This window comes from Panthera tigris, chromosome C1 (assembly GCF_018350195.1).
Source record: "Panthera tigris isolate Pti1 chromosome C1, P.tigris_Pti1_mat1.1, whole genome shotgun sequence".
NCBI classification, from domain to species: domain Eukaryota; kingdom Metazoa; phylum Chordata; class Mammalia; order Carnivora; family Felidae; genus Panthera; species Panthera tigris.
The window spans coordinates 147,700,606-147,721,715 of NC_056667.1; the positions used below are offsets into that span (position 1 = coordinate 147,700,606).

Genomic DNA, 21,110 nt, shown 5'->3' on the forward strand with positions numbered 1-21,110 from the left:
TTTGGACAACAGTATCATTAAGGTTGGAGGCCAAGTCATGAGAGAAACCCTGTATGCAAAGCATGGAATTTATGTACCATACAGGGGGATGAGCATGTATGTGTCCATCCTCCTGACACCCGAATGGAGTCCATCGCCTTGTCTTCTCAAGTTTACTTCCACCATAATCTGAAATCAATTTACGTTTTTCCATCTCCACAGTATCACCCTGATCCATGTCACTAATAGTTTTCCTCTAGAAACAAGCTTGTCCCAATACCCTAATCATTCCTGCTAAAATCCATTCTTCACAGAGTATGGCACTTCCTTGCTTGAAGTAGTCAATAACATTGCAGTTATATTTAAGATAAAGTATAAAATCATTGACAGGCTCCACAAAGTTCCTCCGTCTATCCCTTTAGCCTCATACATAGTATATGCTCAGTATTTTTTGGCTGAATGAGCTAAATATAAAACATGAGGGGAAATTATAGAGACGTTTTTCATAGTCACCACTGTTTTCTTTGACGTTCTTATCATTAAACTCTAATAAAACTTAGTTAAGTGAAAAACTAGTTTGAAGTGAAAAAAAATAGGATGAGGAAGATATTTAAATGCTGACCCTATTACTACCCTTTTAAATTTTTGTTTATATATTTAGTAATCTGGAAAGGAATTAAAAATACATTCACCAAATTTTCAGTAAAACAATTTTAGTGAAATCACTTAATTTTATTGTAGGCAAAATAAAATTGATAACAGATATATTGTAAAACACACCGTTCAAAAGGAATAGGTTCAAAGTTGTATAAACAACCAAAAGTACCACAAATAAAAGATTGAAAAAAACCACTAAAAAGAAACAGAGCAAAAAAATATAATAATAATAATGAAGTGGTCAGATTACATAACAAGTAAGTTACCTTAAAACTGAACATCAGGGTGGGAAAACTTGAGACAATGTATTAAATACATTTCTACTATTACTGACAGTATCATCACCACTTATAATCCTCTTATAACTCCACCATCATCGTATTAGTTCTTGAGAGCCCAGTATTTATATTAGGCACTATGTTAATAAGTATTTTCTCTTTGGAGTACTCTCCAAATGTATTATTGTCATCATTAACAATAATTTTCAGATGAGGAAACACAGGCGTAGAAAAATTAAGTAACGTGCCATTGACAAAGGTGTTAAGTGTCAGAGACAAAAGTCTGACCTCACTCTTGGTATTTAAGACATTTCATTATGATCTGAACTAATAAGGAACAGGTTAAGTTGTGGACACTATATTTTTTAACACTTTAAGAAATAAATGTGACAAAAAATAAATTTTATTTTAAAAATGAAAAAAAAAAAAAGTTTTAGGTCCAAAATAAGAAGACTAAAGAATGAAAATTGTAGTCTTAAAAACTACTGGTTTAGAAAAAGCATGTAAGGGCACCTGGCTGGCTCAGTCAGAAGAGCCTGTAAGTTTTGATCGTGGGGTTGTGAGTTCAAACATCATGTTGGGCATAGAGATTGCTAAAAAAAAATACATTAGAAACACACTTAAAAGTAAAGAAAGAATGAAATAAAAAGGAAAAAAAAGAATCTAAAAAAGTCTCTGATTCAGCCTTTTTCTTTTCCTCCTAAATATCTATAAAACCCAGAAAAAGAAAATGTAATAGCATAAAAAAAATTAAGAGGGTTGATGACCTATCAAAATCTGGAAAGAATTTCTATACTGCAACAAAATAAAATGAAGAGATAAGTAAACTGAAATATTTAGTAAAGTATATACTACATAATCATTAAAAATCTTATTTTCTAATACTATTTAACACAAGAAAACATTCATGGTATAATGCTAAGTGAAAAGAGCAATATATATAACATAACGTATGATCTAATTTTGTTTAAAAAAAGTACAGGGGTACTTGGTGGCTTAGTTGGTGAAGTGCATGACTCTTGATTTCAGCTCAGGTCATGATCTCACAGTCTGTGTGACTGAGTCCTATGTTGGGCTTCATGCTGACAGCACAGAGCCTGCTTAAGATTGTCTCTCTCCCTCTCTCTATGCCCCTCCCCTGCTCACACATTCTCTCTCTCAAAAATAAATAAACTTTAAAAAAGTACAGATATATAAGTATAAATAAAATTTTTTAAAAGAATGAAAGGACATACACCAAAATGTTAATAGTTATCTTAGAATGGTGGAATTTTGAGTGACTTCTACTTCTTTTAATCTTTTTAATCTCTTCCAATCTCTACATTAAAAGTTATTACATAAAAATTAAACAGTCATTTGTTTTAAAGGGGTAGAAATACAGCTGACCCTTGAACAACACAGGTTTGAACTGCACAGGTTCCCTTATATGCGATTTTTTGGATACTGTATTATTATTTTTTTTAATGAGAGAGAAGAGAGGAAGATGAGTGGGGGAAGGGCTGTGAGCAGTGGGGACAAAGAATCTGAAGCAGGCTGTGAGCTGACAGCAGACAGCCTGATTCGGGGCTTGAATTCATGAACCCTGAGATCATGACCTGAGCTGAAGTTGGACACCCAACCAACTGAGCCACCCGGATGATCCACAGAACAGTACTTTAAATGTATCTTCTCTTTCTTATGATTTTCTTGATAACATTTTCCTTTCTCTAGCTTAAAGGATAAAGTATACAATATATATACAAAATATGTGTTAAATGAGTGTTCATATTATTGGTAAGGCTTCTGGCCAAGAGTAGGCTATAAGCAGTTAAGTTTCTGGGGAATAAAAACTAATACACAGATTTTCAACTGCATAGGGGGGGTGGGAGGTCCTAACTCCTCCATTGTTCAAGGGTCAAGTATAATCTTAAAATTTAAGTCTGGTATAGAAAAAATTCTTGATCAAGAATATAATAAGTAATTTTATAGATGCAAAATTTGTCCTTGAGGGTACTTTAGGAAGATGACCTACAACCATTTGCCCTACCATGGTTCAAGAGATAAATTAGTCACAAACTCCACATTTCCAGTTACCATTAACCAAGAGTCCAAAATTACAAAGGGTACTAAAAAAATTATTCCATAAAGAACCACATGTATTCTGAAAAGTGCTATATTACTGTTATTGGCTTAGACTACTTAACTGTTCACTAACCCAAATGCAAGATTCTAGATCAAGTCATAAAACCAATTTCCTGTCAGCTATAGTATTCACTATTATAATAGTTTACTTAACCATAGACAAATTCTTATTTCTAGATGCCTATTACATAGCATAAATGAGCTGCCGATCATTGAACAAGTTATAATGAACATGCTTGAAACAAATGGAAAAACAGAAAGACTAAATGATGAAATAGAAGATATAAAGAACCAATGGAAATTTTAAAATTATAAAATGCATTAACAAAATTTAAAAACTCACTGGATGGACTCAGCACTAGAATGCAGATGATAGAGAAAAGAATTAATGAACTTCAAGACAGATCAACAGAAATTATCCAATCTGAACAACAGAGAGAGTAACCATTAAAAACAAATAATGAAACCTCAGGGACATGTGGGATAGCAACAAAAGGTCTAAATAGTTGTGTCACCAGAGTCATGGAAAGAGAGGTAAGAAAATGTGGTGTTGAAAAATTACTTGGAAGAAATCATACCCGAAAACTTTCCACTATTGATGAAAGACATAACACTTTAGATTCAAGAGGTTGAGCAAACTCGAAACTGGATAAATTCAAAGAAAAATCAGGATTTATATAGAAATGGACAACATTTCAACTAAGTATACCACTTTTACCAAACAAATTCAAGTTTTAAGAATTCCCTCTTAGGAAAGTACCAGAAAAACACTTTTCCTGAAAGCTGAAATTTCTAATTATATTGTATTGTTTCTTTCCTATTCCTTCATTTTAGTCTGCGTCAAAAGCTTTGACTTCTTGGAAAGATACATTTTGCTTCTGATTACTATTTTACTATATTGCTAATTATTTTTTCCTAAATTTATAACAAAATTTTATTAATGCTAAGGTCCAACAGAATATAGCAAAACCCATGCTTTGATTCTTCATGTGAATACTGAATTATGATTATGAATCTTTAATGAAAAAAGTCTGGATTGGGGCACCTGGGTGGGTCAGTCAGTTAAGTGTCTGACTTTGGCTCAGGTCGTGATCTAGCGGTTCGTGAGTTTGAGCCCCACATTGAGCTCTGTGCTGACAGCTCAGAGCCTGGAGCCTGCTTCAGATTCTGTGTCTCCCTCTCTCTCTGCCCTTACCCCACTCATTGTCTGCCTCTCTCTCAAAAATAAATAAACATTAAAAAACAAATTTTAAAAAACCTGGATCAACTCATGCATAAAATATATACATAAAACATGTAAACTAATCATGTGTAATCTTATTATACTTTTTAATACAAGACTTAGAGAATGGTCAACTAATTTATACAACATTTTATACTACACAAGTCCAAAACAGCAATAGAATCTGTCCAACTTCCTGGGAGTTTACTAGTATGGGTGTGACTCATCTAACCTAAACCTAATGTTAGGATTATAGTCTTATTTCATATTAATTCCTGCAAGACTGATAAGTTCAAAAATACAGCTTGAGGAATTTTTGTTTTTTGAGAGAGTACAAGTGGGGGAAAAGGGCAGAGGGAGAAAGAGAGAGAATCCCAAGCAGGCTCCACGCTTAGCATGGAGCCTGATGTGGGGTTCAATTTTAGGACCTTGAGATTATAACCTGAGCTGAAATCAAGAGTCAGATGCTCAGCCAACTGAGCTACTCAGGTGCCCCTATACCTTGAGGAATTTTAAGTTAATATTGACAATCCTTGTCACAGAGTCTGTAAGAGACAAATGAAGCAATTCACATTTTTCACACTAAACAGTCCTTTGGCTAGCCCAATGCTAACCTCTAGAGCTCTAATATGTATGCTTGATCAGATTTCACTTTCTGAGGTTTATGATAAATGAAGACAAGATCAGGAAAAAAACTGCACCTATAATATTGTCCTTCCTCAGTATGCGTGAAAAGTTTTCAAAAAATAGCTTTTCCATAGCTTGTTATAATGATCTATAAAAACCCACAAGTTTGTAGGAATCTATTCATGGCCACTATTAAGTTTATACAATTTATATCTGTGTAATATGTCTTAGGGCCACATTAACCTTAAAATAATTTTAAAAACACCCTCAAAAAAGTAGCTTCGTCCTACCAACATTAATACCATGTCTTCCTCTGCTTTAGTTGGGTATTGATATCAATAAGCAAGCTTAAAATATATAAATCTAACCAAATTGCTTACAGAATATATTTATAGACAGGTTTAAAAGGTGATTTCAAACATCCCAAATGTAAGCAATCATGTGCATTTCTGATGTTTAATGCTTTCTAAAACCTGAACATGTCCCTATGTGCTAGAAAGCAAGTATATTAGTCAGTCCTTGAATGATGAAGGAGTTGGAGCACTGACCCCCCACCCCAGTGCAGTCAAAAATCTGCATAATTTTTCATTCATGAAAATTTTAACTATTAATAGCCTACTGTTAACCAGAAGCCTTATTGATAACATACAGTGGTTTAACACCCATTTTATATATGTATTATATACTATCTTCTTGCAATAAAGTAAACTAGAGAAAAGAAAATGTTATAAAAAAATCATATATTATTTTTAAAAAACGCTATGTAGATGTTACATGTTTTATTAACACTAGATATCAAAAATGTAAAGACAATGTAAAAAAATTCATGTTTATTTATAAGTATAATGATTCATGCATTGGTAATGAAAAAGTAGCAATATGAATGCTTTATGATAGCCTAGTATAATGGATACAATCGCTTCAAGTAACCAAGCCCATACACTAATGAGTAAATTGTTATAAAATTTAATGGTTCCATAGTATTGCAATTCCATTTGTAATACAGTTTTAGAAACACTGTTACATTTAAAACAACACCTGTGAAGATAGGCTGATACACAGTTTCTCCAATTATAAGAGACAGGCATATTGTATAGTAATGTAATTCTTTGAAAGCAAGGTTACATAATGGTAAGAAAATGAATACACTGATTATATATATTTAAAAAAATTTTTTTAATATTTGAGAGAAAGACAGCGCAAGTCAGGGAGGGGCAGAGAAAGAGGGAGACACAGAATCTGAAGCAGGCTACGGGGTCTGAGCTCTCAGCACAGAGCCCGACACGGGGCTCAAACTCACGAACAGTGAGTTCATGACCTGAGCTGAAGTCGAATGCTTAACCGACTGAGCCACCCAGGTGCCCCATACACTGATTATATAGTAAATATCATTCACCTTATGCCTATGTTAAGTATAGGCTATCCACTTCCATACAAATCTTTCACATAATGTTCTACGTGATGAAAACTTAGGGGGTAATGATGGTAATAACACAAAAACATTCAGTTCTTGCTATACAGTTATTAGATTTTCACATCAAGACATACACAACAGATAAGCTTATTAACTGTACAGCATGATGATTATTTACTATTCATTAAGTGGAAGTAAATCACCACTTCCACGAGGTGTTCATCCTCACCATCTTCACATTGAGTAGGCTGAGAAGGAGGAGGAAGGCGAGGACTCGCTCTTGTTGTCTCATGGGTGATAAACGTAGAAGAGGTGGAGGAGGTGGAAGGGGAGGCAGGAGAGGCAAGCACACCTGGTGTAACTTTATAGAAATACTGTACATTGTAATTTCTGACTCTTTTGCTTTCAATTTCTCTAGAAACACTTCCGTACAATACCAATCTTTCTACCATTTGTTTTAGTTTCAGTGCCCATAATCTCTGAAGGGTCCATTTTTTTAGTTTACTTATTTATTTTGAGAGAGGAAAAAAAAGACAGAAAGAACACAGGTGGGACAGAGAGAGGGAGACAGAGAGAAACCCAAGCAGGCTCCATGCTGTCAGCTCAGAGCCTGACACAGGGCTTGGACCCCACAGATGGTAAGATCATGACCTGAGCCAAAATTAAGAGTTAGATGTCCAACCGACTGAGCCACCCAGGCTCCCCAGGAGAGTCTATATTATAAAAGAAGTAAAAAAACAGTCTAAGTAATTAGAACACTTCTGTCCGATCATCTAATGTCGTTTTGGCACTGCTTCTTCTATGTCTTCTTCCTCATCACGTGGCACTGGTTTGGAAGCATTCATTTCTACCAAGTCATCTTCTATTAATGCGTCTGGTATGGTGTCTATTAGCTCTTGAATTTCTCCAAGATCCATACCTTGAAACCCCTTTACCTCCCTTGTACCAATCTTTACATGATTTCCTTGATTGGCTATGTTGTAAATCCTGTGAAGTCAAGCACAACACATTTTCTCCAGCAGGAATTTGTTTCAGGCTTGATGGCTTTCAAGGCATTTTCTATAATGATGGCATCTTCAATGGTATAATCCTTCCAGTCTTTCATGGTGTTTTTCTCCAACAAGGTTCTCTTCCATAGCATTGGCAAACCTTTCCATAGAGCACCATGTGTAATGAGCCCTAAAGGTTCTTATGACCCCTCTGATTTAGAAACTGAATTAGAGACATTGTGTTTGCGGGCAAGTAGGTCACTTCAACACCCGTCAGTGTTGAACTCATGGGGCTCTGGGTAGCCAGGGAGAATCGTCCAACATCAAAAGAACTTTAAAAGGCAGGGCACCTCCTGACTTCAGGGACAAAAGCATCAATGGAACCAATCCAGCAAAAGGGTTCTTGTTGTCCAGGCCTTCTTGTACAACCAAAAGACTGGCAGCTAGAATTTACCTTTTTCCTTTAACCAAAGGTTAGCAGCTTTACAAATAAAGGCAGTCCCGATCTTAAAACCTAACTGCATTTGGACAAAATAGTAGAGTTAGCCTATCCCTTCCTACCTTGGATCCTGGTGCTTGCTTGCCTTCCTTACTAATAAATGTCCTTTGTGACATTTTCCCCCCAGAATAGGGCACTTTTATCTGCATTAAAAACTTGTTCAGGGGTACCTGGGTGGGTCAGCTGGTTACACAACCAACTTTTGACTTTAGCTCAGATCATGATCTCTCAGTTTGTGGTGAGACTGAGCCCTGAGTTGGGCTCTGTGCTGACAGCACAGAACCTACCTGGGACTCCCTCTCTCTCTCTCTCTCTCTGCCCCCCCCCCACCCCGCCTGGCCCCATGCACTTGCATGGTCTCCCTCTCTCTCAAAACAAACAAACAAACAAACAAAAAACAAACTTAAAAAGAAAAAACCTGGTTCAGGCAGGTATCTTTCCTCCTCAATAACTTTCTTAATGGTACCTGGGAACCTGTCAAAGGCTTCTTGGTTGGCAGAAGCTACTTCCTGTTATCTTGACATGTTTTAAGTCAAACCTCTTTCTAAAATTATCGCTATCCTTTGCTGGCATGAAAATTTCCACCTTTATATTCTTCACCCTCCTTTTACTTTGCCATACAAAATGATTTTGCTTTTTCTCAAATCGTATTGGAGTTTATAGGTGTATAGTAAGCCTTTCTTATAGCAATCCTGCACCTACATAAAAGCTACATTTTTGGTACAAATTAAAAAGGTATTTCACAAAAAGTGCAAAGTTTTCATGCCTGTGGGTGTAGCTGCAGTAACCACTTCAGGAATTTCCTTTTCTTTTTTTACAATGGTCCTTATGCTGGATTCATTTATTTTGAAATTGCAGTCAACTATAGCTGCAGTACACAGCACGCAATTCAACTTTTTCTTGTAATGTCATGGCTTTTCTCTTGCTTCTTAGGAGCACTTCCATCATCCACTTCATATGGGTCCCAAGATGTGATTTAAGATTTATGGTATTGCATTAAACAATATGAAAAGTATGCAAGAACCAAGAGCGATCACTTTTTACTGCGATATGCAATTCACTAGAGAGACAAACTGCTCACACATATGATTAGCATCACTCAGCGTTTTAACCAGATACTCACAAAACTTTAGCTCGCTGTGATAGCAGTAGGAGGTGGCTACAAATTCATTACAGTAATAATACATTATGTACTACAGTTACTTTCATGCAGTTATAATCTCACACTGAAAGTGTGAAGCTTGCTTGGGATTCTCTCTCTTCCTTTGTCTCTGCCTTTCCTCCACTCCTGTTTCTCTCTCTCTCTCTCAAAATAAATAAATGAACTTAAAAAAAAAGATTATGGTAGCAGAAATCAGGTTTCTAGTATCTTACAGTTCCTACAGAGCCTTAGTGGGGTACTTTGCCCAAAATATTTGCTTATTAAATATTTGTCGAATAAATGAAAATTCATTATTTATATACCTAAACTGATGGGTCCTATTCAAAAAGAAAATAAAGAGGAGTGCCTGGATGGCTTCTTAGGTTGAGCCTCGAACTCTTCATCATTATGCTTGAGTCATAATCTCACAGTTTGTGGGTTCAAGCCCCACATCAGGCTCTGAACTGACAGGTTGGAGCCTGCTTGGGATTCAGTCTCCTCCTCTCTCTGCCCCTCTCCCCTTGCTCTCTCTGTCTCTCTCTCAAAATAAGTAAGTAAGTAAATAAATAAATAAAACCCACAAAGATATGGCAAGAAAAACAGTAATGTTATAACTATCAAATTGTATTACCTGGATATTAGAGCCAGCACTCTATATCAAATTTGTTTCAAAATGATCACAAGGAATATTAAAATAATATTTTAAAATTCTAGCATAGAAATCATAGGTACTCCTGGAAACACTGGGACAGATTTGAGTTTAATTGGTACTAAAATAACGTAATATTCCCAACATTATAAGCAAAGAAAAAAGATCTTTCATATTTATAAAAATGTTTCTTTATTAACCTAAGAGTAACTTGCTTAGAGGGTGAAGATAATACAGCTAAAAAGTATTAATTCTATCTTATTGTAATGTTACCCCAAAAGAAAAATAGTAGGTGGTCACATTTTAGATTTTACAATTCAAAGAAAATAATTCATTAAAGTTACTGTATTTCATTATAATGACTAAATGAATAAATAAAACAAGACCCAATTTGTATTGCTGCCTACAAGACCCTCACTTTAGATGTAAGAAAATACATAAACTAAAAGTGAAGGGATGGAAAAAGACATTGCATGCAAATATAAACCTAAAGAAAGCTAAGACAGCTATACTTATATCAATCAAAATTGACTTTTATCAATCAAAATTGACTTTAAAGCAAGGACTATAATAAGAGACAAAGAAGGGCATTACATAATAATAAAGAATTCAATCCACAATAGGATATAACATTTGTATTATGCACTCAAGATAGGAGCATCTCAGTAAATAAGCAAATATTAACAGACCTAAAGGGATAAATAGATGGCAATACAATAATTGTACAGGACTTTAATACCCAATACATCAATGGATAGAACATCCAGACAGAAATCAATAAGGAAACGATCAGCCTTAAACAACATGTTAGATCAGACGGACTTAATAGATTTACACAGAACATTCCATCCAAAGGCAACAGAATATACGTTGTTTTTAAGCGCACATGGAACATCCTCCGGAATTCATACTCTAGGCCACAAAACAAGTCTTAATACATTTAGAAGGACTGAAATCATATCAAGCATCTTTTCTAACTGCAATGAAATAAAACTAGAAATGAATTATGTGAAGAAAATTGGAAAATTCACAAGTATATGGAGACTAAACAACATGCTACTGAACAACCAATGGGTCAAAACTGAAAGAGAAAACAAAAACAATCCCTTGAGACAAATGAAAATGGAAAATATATCAAAATTTATGCGATGCAGCAAAAGCAATTCTAAGAGGGCATTTCATAGCAATAAATGCCTACACTCAAGAAACAAGAAGTCTCAAATAAACAACCTAAATTTAAACCTGAAGTAACCAGAAAAACAAGAATAAACAAAGCCCAATGTTAGTAGAAGTAGAAGATTAAAGCAGAAAAAGAGACTAAAAATAGAAAAGATCAATGAACAGAGCTGGTTCTTTGACAAAATCAACAAGACTGACAAACTTTTAGCTAGACTCACCAAGATAAAAAGGGAGAGCATCAAATAAAGTCAGAAATGAAACAGATGTTTCAATTATGCCACAGAAGCATGGAGGATAATAAGAAACTACTATGAACAATTATATGCCAACAAATTGGACAGCCTAGAAGAAACAGATACAGTCCTAGAAACATACAAGCTACCAGAACTGAATCATGATGAAACAAAAAGCCTGAGAAGACCAATTACTAGTAAGGAAATTTAACCTGTATTGAAAAACTTTTTAACACAGAAGTCCAGCACCAGATAGCTTCACTGGTGATTTCTACCAAACATCCAAAGAAGAATTAATATCAACCCTTCTCAAACTCTTCCACAAAGTACCAAAGGCGGAAACTCTTCTAAACTCATTTTAGGAGGCCATTACTTTGATTCCACAAGAAAAGAAAATTGCAGGCCAATATCCCTGATGTTCAGAGATGTAAAAATCCTCAACCAAATATTAACAAGCCAAATTCAACAATATGTTAAAAGGATCATACACCATGATCAAATGGGATTTACTCTAGAGATACAAGGTTGGTTCAACATCTACAAATCAGTAAATGCAATATACCATACTAACAAAACTGAAGGAAAGTAATCATATGATCATCTCAAAGATGTAGGAAAAGCATTTGACAAAACTCAACATTCATTTATGATAAAAACTCTCAACAAAGCAGGTATAGAGGGAATGTACCTCAATATAATAAAGGTCATACATAACAAGCCCACAGCTAACATCATACTCAATGATAAAAACTAAAAGCTTTTTCCTCTAAGATTAAGACAAGAATGCCTAATTGCCCCACTTTTATTTAGCATAATATTGAAAATCCTAGCCAGATCAATTAGGCAAGAAAAAGGAAATACAAGGCATACAATTGGAAGGAAGAAGTAAAACTGTCTTTGCAGATGACATGATTTTACATATAGAAAACTCTAAAGACTCCATCAAAAACTATTATCAGTAAACTTGCAGCATATAAAAATTAATACACAAAAATGTGTTGTTTCTTTTCTTTTCTTTTCTTTGTTTTTGAGAGACAGAGAGAGAGAGAGAATGAGCTTGTGAGTTGGGGAGAGGGACAGAGGGAGGGAGGAGGTGGGGGAGAGAGAGAGAGAGAGAGAGAGAGAGAGGATCCCAAGCAGGCTCTGCACGGAGCCAATGTGGGGCTCAACCTACAACCCTGGGACCATAACCCAAGCCAAAATCAAGAGTCAGATGCTCAACCAGCTAAGCCAGCCAGGTTCCCCATCTGCTATGTTTCCAATAATAATTATTATTAGAAAGAGAAATTAAGAAAACAATCCCATTTACAATTGCATCAAAAAGAAAAAATACCTAGGAATAAATTTAACCAAGAAGGTGAAAAACCAGTATACTGGAAACCATAAGACATTAATGAAAAAAAATTGAAGACACAAATATATGGCAAAATATTCTGTGCTCATGGATTGGAAGAATTAATATCGTTAAAATAACTATACTACCCAAAGGATCTATAGATTCAACATAATTTCTATCAAAATTCCAATGGCACTTTTCACAGAAATAGAACAATCCTAAAATTTACATGGAACCACAATAGACCCTGAATAGCCACAGCAATCTTGAAAAAGAAAAACAATGCTAGAGGAATCATGCTCTCCTATTTCAAACTCTATTACAAAGCCAAAACAATTAAAACAGTATGGGATTGGCATAAAAACAGATATATAGATCAGTCGAACAGAACAGAAAGCCCAGAAACACACCCATGCATACATACATGGTTAATCAGTTTATGAAAAAGGAGGCAAGAATATACAATAGGAAAGGACAGTCTCTTCAATAAATGGTGTCAAGAAAATAACAGCCACATGCAAAAATAATGAAACTGGCCACATCTTACCATACACAAAATTACATACAAAAAAATAATTCAGAATGGATTAAAAACTTGAACTTAAGACCTGAATCCATAAAAGCCCTAGAAGAAAACGTAGGTAAGCTCTTTGACATAGGACTTGGCAATGATTTTTTGAATCCAACATCAAAAGTAATAGCAACAACAACAAAAAATAAACAAGTGGGACTATATCAAACTAAAATATTTTCGAACAGCAAAGGAAACCATCAATAAAGTAAAAAGGCAACGTACTGAATGGGAGAAAATATCTGTAAATCATATATCTGATAAGGGGCTAATATCCAAAATATATAAAGAATTCATATGATTCAACAGCAAAACAAACCCAAAACAATCCAATTTAAAACTGGGCTAAAGATCTAAGTAGGCATTTTCCCCCAAAAAACATACAGATGGCTAACAAGTACATGAAAAGATACTCAACATTATTAATAATTAGGTTAATGTAAATCAAAACCATAATGACATATCACCTCATACCTGTTAGAACAGCTATTATCAAAAAGACAAGAAACAACAAGTGTTGGTGAGGATATGGAGGAAAGGGAATGCTTTGTGCACTGTTGATGGGGATATAAATTGGTGTGAAACAGTATGAAGGGCTCCTCAAAAACACTAAAAATGTTTGTATTTATCCAAAGGAAACAAAAACAGTAACTCAAAAAGATGTGCACCACTATGTTCAATGCAGCATTATTTACAATAGCAAAGATATGGAAATGATCTAACTGTTCACTGGTGATGAATGGATAAAGAAATAGTACATACCATTAAAAAGTAAAATCTTGCCATTTGCAACAACATGAATTGATCTTAAGGGCATTATGCTAAGTGCAGTAAGTCATAAAGAGAAAGACAAATACTGTTTGATCTCTATTATACATGGAATCTAAAAAATTAGAAAGAAAAAAAAAAGAAAACCAAGCTCACAGAGCACAGTTGGTGATTGCCAGAGGCAGGAGGTAGAGGGTGGGAAAACTCCGTGCAGGAGGTCAAAAGGTTTTAAAAAAGGGGGAGGGAGCCAGACATAATAAGGGGTCAAGAATATACTCATAACTGTGGGGAGTGAGAAGGTAGAATGTAGCCTCATGAGGGAAGTGCAAGGCTTAGCAGAGAGTGCTGTACTTGTGAGTATAAGAAGTTAGGTAACAGGCCCCCTGGAATATAGAAAAAAATAGATTTTAAAAATAATTGTATTTCATTCTTTAAAGACAAAGGTCATGTAAGAGCACCTGGGTGGCTCAGTTGGTTAAGCATCTGACTCCAGCTCAGGTCATGATCTTGCAGTCTGGTCCATGGGTTCAAGCCCCACATCAGGCTCTGTGCTGATTGCTCAGAGCCTGGAGCCTGCTTTGGATTCCGTGTCTCCCTCTCTCTCTGCCCCTCCCCTGCTCGCACTCTGTCTCTCTCTCAAAAATAAATAAACATTAAAAAAACCACAATAAATAAATAAAGACAAAGGTCATGTCAACATGACCTTTAAAGTTAAACTTAAGAGTACAGGATTTTTATCATACCATATCCACTTTTACTTCTGTAGTTCTTTTCACTTGCCAAAAAATCTCAGTCCTTGTACCAAATATCAGTTCTTGACACTTTCAGTACGCAGCAGAGAATTATTCATGTAATTTATGACACAATATACAAACAGTAACCTCAATAACAAAATGAACACTAACACAAGAATATGGTTACTGAAAACACAATTAATTTGGTCTTTAGCATGTAGTCCGCTAGGGATATACAGCCAAATTACAATATTTAAAAAATAGTTCTTCTCTGTGTGGTTACATCTTCAGTTACATTTTTAAAAAATCAAGTCTTTTCATTACATTTCATTCCAATTTTTAAGGATAGCATTCAACTAGACAGCAAGCAATTTTGATGAACCAAAGACCAATGTATCAAAAGCAATGTCTAAATCTGCACAGTCCTATAGGGTGGCTATTAACCAACAACATGCAGATAATTAAATTTAAATTAATTAAAATTAAATAAAATTTAAAAGTCACACTAGCCAAAATTCAAGTGTTCAACAGCTATCACATTATCATTACAAAAGTTCTATTGTATAGCACGGGTCTAAATAATACTCTTCTCTCAGACATTGAAATTTTCTTGCTTACTGAGGTAGCCTGCTTCATATTGAGTAATTTGAGCTGTTAAAACTGTTAAAGCATGAGTTGGCAGCTTTAGGGCAGATACTACCCTATTAAAGTTTTTTTTAAGGAAGGCTGATGTGTAAGAAGTTATCTGGGACAGCAGTTACCTTCATGAAGAAATTGAAACTATTATCACGCTATCATGAGTGCTTCACAGAGTATATTTACCATTACCAAAATAATGGGAATATCATTAAAATCATTTGTAGATTGTTTAAGGTGGAGGTTAGCTATTTGTAAACTATTCACTTAAAAGCTTGCACTATTCATTTAGGAGGTAATCTCAAATAACTCTATTGTTATAACTTGTGTTTCTTCTTAACATTTCCATCAAAATATCCCTAGCACAAATCACAAATTTTGCTCTATTTGCAATATTATAGGTTCAGGTACTGTTATCAGAAGAGACCATATACATAAACTTACTATACGTTCTCAAAGCATTTAGTTAGAATTTAATAGGAGAAAAAAAAGGGTGGCTTCAGAAAACAGGAGTAGATACAGAATTTCTTTGCATAGGTTTCCCTTTGACCCTCTACTGATGCTGACAACACTCTCTCTATAGGTATTTCAAGGGTGAAAAAAAAGCTAAAGTCTTGGTATCCCAAGGCTTTGTCCTTTTACAAAGGACATAGAACTGACAAAGAACTGTCAGAGCAGAGCCCAGTGTGGGACTTGAACCCACGACCCACAAGATGATGACCTGAGCCGAAATCGGGTTGGACGCTTAACCAACTGAGCCACTCAGGCACCCCTGAACCCTAAAATTTTAAGTCACTTCTATGATACTGAATTCTTTAGTCCCAGTTACAGAAAAATTTCAAAACTGTGACTCATTTATTGGAAGGTCATGAAATCAACATGTCAATGTCATAAAAAACAAGATATCCTTTTTTGATTTCCTTGGTTTCCCAGTAATGTATATTTTTTATGGGGAAGCACAGAAGGATTTTATAATTCCTAACCCGGGATGCCTGGGTGGCTCAGTCTGTTAAGCATATGACTCTTGGTTTTGGCTCATGGTTTGTGGGTTCGAGCCCTGCATTGGTCTGTGCACTGACAGTATGGAGCCTTCTTGGTATTCTCTTTCTGTCCCTTTCTCTCTGCCCCTCCCCTGTTCCCTTTCTCTCTCATTCTCAAACATAATTAAATAAAAACTAAAAAAAAAAAAATACGAACAACCCTCTGAGGTAGGCACTATTATTAAAAAAACAAAAAAAACAAAAAAAACAAAAAAACCTAACCATACTACCTGCTATACTGGAATGATTACTACTACTACTACTAGGACTACTACTCTTACACACACACGTGTGCACACACACACATACACATGATTGTGTATACTGCTACACTAGCAGAATCCATGCTTTTTGCACACAGTCCACTAAAGTAAGAGCAGTTGTACAAAATTCTTAGAATTCCTCTAGAACTCAGGGACCTGTACTCCTAACTTTCCAATCTATGACAAAGAAATATGGGACATTATATTAGTTGGGCACCTGGGATGGCACGTAAATGTTAGATTCTTAATTTTGAATATTCAGCTAATTAAAGATAGATCAAACTTCTTTCACTCAGACGCTATAAGGACACCAATTATACAAAGTTTAACCATGTATGAAAACATAATATGTTCAACCTTTCAGAAGACATTTATTAAACCATGAAGCATGCTAGGTGTTTGGGATATAATGAATAAGTCAAGTAGGTTAAGTAGTCTATCTCAAGGGTTCATAGTTTAGTAGACTGGAGCAATGGTGAAAACTTGATCAAAACTGAGTTAAACAGATTTTTCCTTGCTAAGGAAGTTGAGCTAAGTGACAGTCATGGTGATACCAGGTATTGGAAAATAGTATTCATTTAGCAAATTGAGTGGCCTTTTGGGGAGACGTATATGTAAATGAGCAAAAACAAAGTAGAAAATAAGTTTTATATACATTGGAAAGATATTACATTCATTCTTTACTTTGTTAATGATTAGGGATATCTATATTAAAAGTTACACATTTTCTCCTAGTCAAATATATAAAAACATCTAGTATGAAAAACTAAAATGCGTCTGAAAACAAATTCCCATCTTAGAATGTAAGGACAGATTTATATTGTTTTATAATACATAAGACATTACATAATTTTAATTATTCTTTAATGATTACATTTGTGATATAGATAAGTTACAGTCTTTGCCTTACAGAAGTTCATCATCTAATAATTTTCATTTTTTAATTTTCTCTCAATTTTTTTCATTTCATCCTGTTCTTGCCACAACTTAACGCAAATCTGAATAGCTACAAATTTTTTTAATTTTTTTTTTTTTAAGAGAGCATGTGCATACACATGTGCAAGCAAGGACAGGGCAGAGGGAGAAAGAGAGAGAATCTTAAGCAGGCTCCATTCCCAGTGCAGAGCCCAACTACTCAGAGCTGGATCCTACCACTGTGAGACCATGACCTGAGCCCAAATCAAGAGTTGAGACACTTAAATGACTAAGCCACCCAGGTACCCCTGTAAATTACTACAAAGTTTAAAGAATTTTTTGTACTAAACAGAAATGAATATGTTCACTTTACTAAATTCAGAAAGTATTTAAAAAATACAGGAGAAAATTTTTTTTAAAAATCCACCTCCTCACATATAACGTCTAAGTCTTAAACCTGTGTTGTGCAATAAGGTGCGTCTTGTTGTTGTTCTCTCTTAACCCTGAAATAACTGAAGATTTCTATCCAATCTTTCCTCATCTTTAGGACCAGAAACGAGGAAGAGTCAGAAAGAAGAGCTAGGGGCTGGGAGGGGTAAGGAGGTTGAAAGGAGACTAGGAATTTGAAGAGATGCGACATCACTGGTAGACTAGGCTACCAGGAAGAAAAAAAAAGATCTTTGCCTTGAAGTAATTTTTAAATGATGACAGTTTTCATGAAAGTAACATTCTAGCCTTCACTCCCATCCAGGAAGTAGGAAGGTCCATGCCGCATTGTGCTTTTCTCATGCTTCTCCCATATAAAAACATTTAATTCACCAAATAAGACTTCTTGCTACTGATATAATCCTTAACCCTCAACAGTGGGCCTCATGACCCCACTCCCATGGTCAAAGCTGTCTGAACCAGAAATGACCTGGAGGAGACAATGGCTAGCCAGAAATCTATGACATGTGTTAGCTGCCTCTAAAAGATTCTACAATGTAATCAGATTATCTTTGATATAGACATTTTAACTAATAAAAACAGAAGTTGTTGCTGAGTGGGAAATCATGAAGCCCTAAGAACATACAAACTAAAGAAAAGTTGGTTGGAAAAAATGTTGGGAGAGCAGGTATACAGAGAAGCGAAGTGGTACTGTGAGAGAGAAAATGAAATTATTACCAATCTCAGGTTCTTTTCTTTAGACCTGCCTTTTTGTTTTTTTTTGTATTCCCTATGACTTCTCTCTCGCCTTCTAAATTTTTTTTAATGTTTATTTATTTTTGAGAGAGAGAGACAAACAGACAGACAGACTGTGAGCGGGGGAGGGGCAGACAGAGAAGGAGGCACAGAATCTGAAGCAGGCTCCAGGTTCTGAGCTGTCAGCACAGAGCCCAACACGGGGCTTGAACTCATGAACGTGAGATCATGACCTGAGCTAAAGTCAGATGCTTAACCAACTGAACCACCCAGATGCTCCTGTCTTGCCTTCTAAATACCCATCCTTCTAATGAGTTTTAGTGGGTTATTGTTACTTGCAACCAAAAGACACTGGTAGAAAACCTCCTAACAAATGTCACGTTTAGTCTTGTCTTTTCTCATCCTTGTTCATCCTACTTATATCACTGAGACATATTCTGTTTTTCCTTTCCAACAATCCAAATGCTGTGCTCTTTCAAATATAGGCCCAAGAGTCACTTTATCCATAAAGCTGTCTCTGACTAACCCTAGATCACAACTTCCCATCTTTGAAGTACAGAGCACTTTAGCTTCTACCCAGGAAGCTGCTAATTATATTGACTTGTTACTGCTCTGTATTTATGTTATAAATTCACTGTATTATTCAAAACATAGCCATTATGTCTGTTGAGTCTTAGTTTCTGAATCAGTAAAATGGGATTAATTACACCTACTTCAAAGACTTATTGTAAAGAGAGTGCCTAGCACACTTCCTGCTAGGTCTTTTGTTCTTCTGTGTTTGGCCAAAATTCAGAAGAAAATATCTTTATTTTCTTCAAACTAAATATACAAGAGTGGGGGAAAAGTTGATTAAAACTTAATACTATTTCTTTCATAAATTAAATGTGAACAAAACTATGTGAAAACCGTCAAGAGCATTTTCACTTCTAAGCACATTTCTTTCACAGGTAAACCTGAATAGATGTTGAAATATATTGGGTATCCCCTGTCTACATGCCCCTCAAACAGTGTTATTATTACTTTACCTATGGATAATAGTATAATTTAAAGTTTCGGGTTTTGGTGACAATAACATTTTCAGTTTAGTTTTTTGTTATTGTTGTTTATTTATTTTGAGAGAGAGAGAGAGAAAGCATGGGAGGAGCAGAGGGAGAGCGAGAGAACGCCAAGAATTGTGACACTGCAGAGCCTGATGCAGAGCTCGAAGCATAGACCGCGAGATCATGACCTCAGCCAAAATCAAAAGTCAGAGGGTTAATCAACTGAGCCATCCAGACGCCTCTAGTTTTTAGATAACCAAATAGTAAAACTGCTTTTTCCTAAGAATACCTAAGGATTTCCCAAGAATGTTATAACTTTCATTATTCAAAAAAATTAATTTGCTCAGACTATAACTCCCTTTTCTCAGTAATTGAGGGATCAAATTTTTCTTTTATGACACAGATAATGTCAAGAGATTCATAAGTAGTTACAATAATTCCCTTCACCATTTTCTTAACTACAAAATTCAGTCAAATTATGTACTAATATCTTCTCAAATAGGTATCTTCCCTTTTCCTCTTAATTTTTTTATTATTTTCAGTATTGCATATAATTCTTACATTTCTTACTGTACCAACAGGTCAAAATATTAATTAATACTCCAAGTTTGTATTTGAAGAATCAAGACCCTTCAAAATACTGCTCAGAGAGAATTTAACTGCCTACCTTCATAACAAAAGGCCTTAAGTATACATCTCAAACATGTCTCAACATGACCTGTGCTAAATACATGAAAATATTACTTAACAGTTAAATATAGTGATATAATGAATGTAACTACGAGACTTTTTTCTGCAGAGTTAAAGTGTCAACTCAATAATAAAATCACTCTAAAAGTGAGCATTGAAATGATAAAATTAAGTATTCTTTTGAAATAGCTCACTGATTACTAAAATAAATGCAATCTAATGATAGAACCAGATATAGTTATTTGGACTACAAAACTGTGCTTTAAATGGTTATCTAAATATTCCACTTCAAATGTTCAAAAGTTAAGAACACTTGGGTTCTCAAAAGGCTAACATAGAGTTACCATATGACCCAGCAACTCTTTTCCTAAGTATATACCCAAGAGAAATGAAAACATATGTCCACATAAAAACTTGTGTATGAATGTGGAAATAATCCAAGTGACTATCAACTGATAAACAGATAAATAAAATGCAGTAGACCCACACAATGAAATATTATTCAGCAATAAAAAGGAATGAAATATTGATACATGCTACAACATGGAAGAACCTTGAAAACATGCAAAGTAAAAGAAGCCAGTCACAAATGACCACATAATGCATGATTCCATTAATACGAAATGTCTGGAAAAGGTAAATATGTAGAGACAGAATGTAGATTAGTGGTTGCCTTGGGCTGTGGGAAGGTTAGAGGAGAATGAGGAATTACTGTTAACGAGTACTGAGTTTCTTTTTGGGATGATAAAAATGTTTTAGTTGATTGTGATAATGGTTGCACAACTCTGAATACACTAAAAGCTGAACTGTATACTTGAGATAGATGAATTGTATGGTATGTGAATTATATGTCCATAAAGCTGGTTATTAAAAAAAAAAGACTATTTGGGTCTCATGTTGATAAGATGCTATTTGACATAATGCATTCTCTACTGAAATTTTAAAGT

The 21,110-nt window shown here is 35.0% G+C and overlaps 1 protein-coding gene across 4 annotated transcripts in view; it reads right to left on the minus strand.

The window, feature by feature from the left end:
- Window positions 1–21,110, minus strand: part of BAZ2B (bromodomain adjacent to zinc finger domain 2B) — a 433,092-nt gene that overhangs the window by 152,015 nt on the left and 259,967 nt on the right. The window contains exon 1 of one of the 4 annotated variants that reach the window (XM_042994497.1): window positions 3,614–3,633. The exons of the other annotated variants lie outside the window; for them this stretch is intronic. The gene's annotated coding sequence lies outside the window, so the exon portion shown is untranslated. Of the gene's footprint in view, window positions 1–3,613; window positions 3,634–21,110 lie in introns of those variants that run through there. 4 annotated transcript variants of the gene reach the window in all.